Source organism: Peromyscus californicus, unplaced genomic scaffold, assembly GCF_007827085.1.
Source record: "Peromyscus californicus insignis strain IS unplaced genomic scaffold, ASM782708v3 Scaffold_4__1_contigs__length_199733344, whole genome shotgun sequence".
Taxonomy (NCBI): domain Eukaryota; kingdom Metazoa; phylum Chordata; class Mammalia; order Rodentia; family Cricetidae; genus Peromyscus; species Peromyscus californicus.
In genome coordinates, this window is record NW_026294562.1 from 118,248,420 (window position 1) to 118,254,419 (window position 6,000).

Sequence of the window (6,000 nt, forward strand, 5' to 3'; positions counted from 1 at the left end):
AGTAAGGGATTGATCATTCAATTAGGTATTTAGTTTTGAAAATTATAGCCTTTGGCTTATATGGGTTAACAGTGTTGCATGTCTGTTTTTTTTTAAGATTTATTTTTATTTATGTGCATGTCTGTTTGTCTATATGAGTACCTGCTATGTGTGTTCAGATGATGTCAGGTCCCCCAGAACTAGAGTTATAGGTGGTTGAGATTGGCCCAACATGGGTGCTGGGAACTGAACACAGTTCCTCTGGAAGAACAATAAGTGATCTTAACTGCTAAGCCATATTTTTATCCTCTACAATGTTATTGCTTTTTTAATGAAAAAAAATTCAAAAAAGTTCATATGTACTTATTGCCTAAAACAAACCAAACAAGAAAACCAAAACAAATACAAAGGTGAGTGACTCAAGCCTCATTATTTGGCATATTCCTTCCAGGTATCCTGGTGTAGATGTATTTATCCACTGTCCCCAATGCCCTAAAAGCAATACAATACCGAAACTCCTAGTACATTGTAGGGATGAATATGACATGTTCACTTTTTTTTTTAAATAAAAATGGCAATGAACTAATACCCAATAATGAAGAGCGGTTCAATTAGTAAGGCCACAGTGGAAAGACGGTAAAAATCATTTATGATTAAAAGGGAAGTTAGAAGTGATGACCCGGAGTCCCACGGTCTCAAATGGAAAGATGCTTCTGCTCCGTCCCTCTGCAGTCTCACATGCGCTCATTCATGCGGTGCTGTTTAAAGAGAGCTTAGTACAAGCACGGGGGCTAAGGCCCAGTCTGGAGATTTTCCTTTTAGTCACTTGCAAGCAAGCAAGAAGTGGGTAGGAAGAAAAGGCGTTCACTAAAATTGTGTAATGAAGAGAGATAACGAACTTGGGTTGAATGGCAAGAATGTGTAGGCAGAGCATCTGTGTTTGAGGCTCAGGGCCTTGCTAACAATCCTTTGCAGGGAGGGAGCACTTCAGAGACTCAGCCTTGCACCTTTCATCTGCTCATGTTTTTATTATTCATGTCCCCAGGGAAAGCCAGCTCACCGGCCACATGGGCCATTGCTTTAACTCAAGAAGGTTAAAAATAGCCGGGCGGTGGTGGCGCACGCCTTTAATCCCAGCACTCGGGAGGCAGAGCCAGGCGGATCTTTGTGAGTTCGAGGCCAGCCTGGGCTACCAAGTGAGTTCCAGGAAAGGCGCAAAGCTACACAGAGAAACCCTGTCTCGATAAACAAAAAAAAAAAAAAAAAAAAAACCAAAAAAAAAAAAAAAGAAGGTTAAAAATAAACAGAGTAATTATTCTTTTTTTTCATTCATTTATCTAAGAGTTTTTAATTTTCAATTGAGCATATTTTGAAATTTTATTTTAAAAGATTTACTTATTTTTATTCTCTCTCTCTCTGTGTGTGTGTGTGTGTGTGTGTGTGTGTGCGCGCGCGCGCATGCGCGTGTATTTATACCACATGTGCGTTTATGGCCAAAGAGTCCAGAAGATGGTGTCACATGCCCTGGAGCTGGAGTACAGGTGGTTGTGAGCCACCGGATGTGGGTGCTGGGAACTGAACACAGGTCCTCTGGAAGAGCAGAGGGCTACTAACCTCTGAGCCATCTCACCATTCCTGATTTTACCTTTTTATGTTTATATGTACAACTAAAAACTTGTGCTTATGAATGAGATATCATGGGACTCTTCCATACCTGTCTACAGTATGTAAAGTCTAAATGGGGTCTGGCAAACCTAGCTTCCCAAACACCTACCTTTTCTTTTCTTCTTTAAATTACAAAAGCATTCGGAACCCCTTCTTCTAGCTCTTACCTCTATCAGCCTCAGGTGCCACAACCCACTGGAGCTTCTTGCACTGTCTAAATGGAATGGGATTCCTGTGGGTCTGCCTTTTGCCACCTCTGGATATCACTTCCTTGAATTCCTTCAGTAATTTCCCCGAATCTGCGTTTTCTAGCTGATGTCCAGACACTTCACTATGCTTCTTACTTGGGCTGCTTAGAGTCAACCTGGGGAACAGCAACCTGGGTGTGAAGTGTTCATTAGAGCTTAGGCTGACAGTCAGGGAGCAAGGGGAAGGCTTCCCAGAAGAGCAGACTCCAGCAGAGGACGGAGGTGTTTTATCTCCAAATGCAGAGGATTGAGCAGCATGGGCAAGATCACCACCAGCAATCGGGAATAAATGAATATTGCATTTCATTCACGCTGCAGGCAATAGCTGATATCTCTTCTGGGCTTTTATTGCTGAGCCGATTATCTGAATTTGAAATGTGAAGGCAGACAAACCTGAGCTTTGCTGGCTGTTCTTCTCCAGGAGACCTTGGTAAAGTCACACAGATATGATCAACTTTGTAGTAATGAAGTGAAGATCTGTCTCCTGTGAGAACTAAAAAGATTTGAAATGATTCAGTACTGGCTCCAAAATGGTTCCTCTAAAATAGATTTTTCAACTAAATGTGTAGATTTTTCAACTAAATGTTTCACAAAGTTTACACATTGCACAAAAAAGAGAAGCAATCCAATTGTCCACTCACAGATGAATGGACAAGAAAACGTGGTCTATACAAAAATGGAATAGTATTCAGCCCTGAAAAAGAAGGAAATTCAGACTCATGTTACAACAGGGTTGATATTGAGGAAGTTGTTAAGTGAGATAAGCCTGGTACAAGAGGGCAAGTAGTGTATGATGGATCTAAAGTGATCAAATCTATAAAAATAGAAAACAGAATATTTGTGGTTTCCAGAACCTGGAAGGAAGGTAGATTAGGGAGGCGTTTGATGGATGTAGAGTTTCTGTTCTGTAAGATGCAGAGTTCTGGGGGTTGGTCATTTGCAACATGAATATACTCTGTGCGGGGAATTTATACTATAAATGTTTAGGGTGTGTTAGGTTTGGATGTTATTCCCCGAAGCCATGTGTTAAGCCCTTTGGTCACCACTTAAGGCATTATTAGGAAGTGATGTAGCCACTGTGAAATGGGACCTGGAGGAAGGAAGTGAGGTCCCTGGGGCTATCTATGGAGAGGATACATGGTCCTATGTCTTTTTGTCCCCATGAGGTGAGCAGTTCTGCCCCACCACATGCCCTGTGCCCTGATACTATTTCTCATTACAGGCTCCAGATTTCATAGCCATGTGACCATCAACTGAAATTCTATAAACACGGATCAAACAATCTTTCCTCAGAAACAGCTTATCTCACTTATTTATCTCACTGACCAATACACATAGTACCTTGTTATGTGTATTTTACCACCATTTAAGAAGTTACAAAGTTTAACTGAAACATTTCGTATTCTTAAACATGAGGCTGGTGAGATGGCTTAGTTGGGAAAGTACTTGCAGCACAAGCTTGAGGTCCTGAGGCCGGAGTTCAAACTCTAGAACCCACCTTAGAAAACTGGGTGTGGTGGTATGTGATTGTTATCCCAGGGCTGGGAAGGTGGAGACTGGAAGTCCTGGGGACTCACTGGGCAGCCAGCCTAGATGAATTAGCAAACCAGTGAGAGACCTGTCTAAAAGTACAAGGCCTCCACATGAAGGTAAACACACAATGCACATGCACCTGCATACACCAGAACATGCAAACACACACGTGCACAACACAACAGTTGTGTGTGTTAATTAGATAAATCACACTAGTGCATTCACTGTGACCGTGCTTCTGCCTGGGCCACCTGCCAGTTCTCACTATGCAGACTTTTGGTTGCTGTGTGGTTATCTTTCATTTCCTCTCAGCTCTTCTGTGCTTTGCTTTAGGATGACTCTTTCACCAACCACAGGGGTCAGATGACATTTTCTTGTTCCACTCGGAAGCTTTTTTGCTTTAAAGAGGACCAGAGTTCCTGTGTGTATTCTCTGATTAGACATGTGGGCGACTTCTGACACTCCCACAGCTGCGGTGTCCTGACTTTTTCTATACTCTGCCCACCTTGTTAGTTGATAATTTTCCTTCCTTTGAACTCCTTAATGACTTTACAGAACTGCTGCTGATTTTTGTAGACTGAAGTTTTCCTGTTTCCTGCTCGGCCTGCAGCAGCTTATGAAATAATTACTCAGAGGCTTAATATTAATTACAAACTGTTTGGTCTATGGCTCAGATTTATGGCTAGCTAGCTTGTACATCTTAAATTAACCCATTTCTATTAATCTATTGGTGTTACTTAGCTCCTGGCATCTTGTTCCTTGGGTGGCTGAATGGCATCTGCCCTGACTCCACCCTCTTCTCCCTGTATCTCTCTTGGATTTCTCATCTGGATTATCCTGCCTTACCATATGCCCAAACAGCTTCTTTATTAACCAATAGTAGCAACACATATTCACAGCATACAGAAAGACCATTCCACAGCCAATTTTTATTCATTTGTCCTTTGAGAGAAGTCTTTCTAGGTAGCCTAGACTGGCTGTCAGTTTATGGCCCTTCTGCCTCTAACTCCAAACAATGGGATGACAGGTGCTACCATGCCTGGCTTCTCATCCGGCTCTTCAGGTCAATGTAATTTTTCTAAGGAAATGAAGAGTTAGAGACCAAGATGCAAGGAAGTTCAGCGAAACACAATTTACAACAGTAACTATGGTGGTATTTTATTTGTACTGAAATGTGATTTTAATTGTATGTTAATAAATAAAGTTGCCCGGGGGTCAGAGCTATTAGAGCCATAGCAAGAGTGTGGCGGTGGTGGCGCACGCCTTTAATCCCAGCACTTGGTAGACAGAGCTAGGTAGATCTCTGTGTGTAAAAGGATACAGCCAGCATTGGAGACACACGCCTTTAATCTCAATCCCAACCATAGAAGACCTGGAAGTCTTTACAGACAGGCAGTGACGAGGCATGGGTTTACAACCAATGAGAAGGCAGAACCGAAAATCTTTATAAAGACAAACACACAGGAAGTAGCTCCCTTTTGGAGAGCTCTCTTGGCTGAAGCAGGAAGAGTAAGGCTCTTAGTTCTGACCTCTTGGCTTTCTTCTCTGAATCGGCTCTGTGTTTCTTATTTAATAAGACGGTTGGTTACATCAACAAGTAACTACAGTGGTTTCAAAGACAGTGGCCCCCAAAGGGAGTGGCACAGTTAGGAGGTGTGGCCTTGTTGGAGGAAGTGTGTCACTGTGGGGGCGGGCTTTGAGGTCTCTTTTCTCAAGCTTCACTCAGTGTGACAGCCGGTTGACTTCCTGTTGCCTCTGAGTCAAGATGTGGGACTCTCAGCTCCAGCACCACATCTGCCTGCACGCTGCCACGCTCCCTATCCTGATGATAATGGACTTAACCTTTGAAACTGTAATCGAACTACCTCAGTTAAATGTTTTCATTTATAAGAGTTGCTGTGGTCATTGTGTCTCTTCACAGCAATAAAAAATCCTAACTAAGACAGTAACATTGTAGAAAATCAGAAATGATAAAAAAATAACTGTTCAACAGAGTATAATGTTATATATTAATAATATATACAAATAATAACTATTTATATATGAGGGACTTTGAGTTCATTAAACATTATTTTAATGGCATGCAATATAGTTACAATGAGCTGTTCTATCCCAGTGTCAGAAAGAGAAGAAAATATGTGAAGTGGTTTCTTTTGAATTAAAATGTTGTGTCTCAGAGGGGATGGAAGACATCAGAACAAGGTTCTAGAAAACAACTGAGCAAACGTCATACAAACTCACAGAGACTGAAACAGCCATCACAGGGCCTACAAGGGATTGCATCAGGTCCTCTGGGTGTATACCACAGTTTTCATTTTAGTACTTTCATGGGACTCCTGAGTGTGTGAACATGTGGGTCTCTGATTCTTGTGCCTTCTCTTGGACTGTTTCATTTTTTCTGTTGACTTGTCTTATCCAACTTCAATATGATGGTTTTTGTTTTATCTTATTATATTTTACTTTGTTAAAAGTTATTTTTAATAAAATAAAAACAAGAACAAAGGAATGATGAGGCCCATGAAGGAGGTAGAAGTTTGAATTGTAAAGGTTTAACAGTAAGGCAAGACTATCAGGA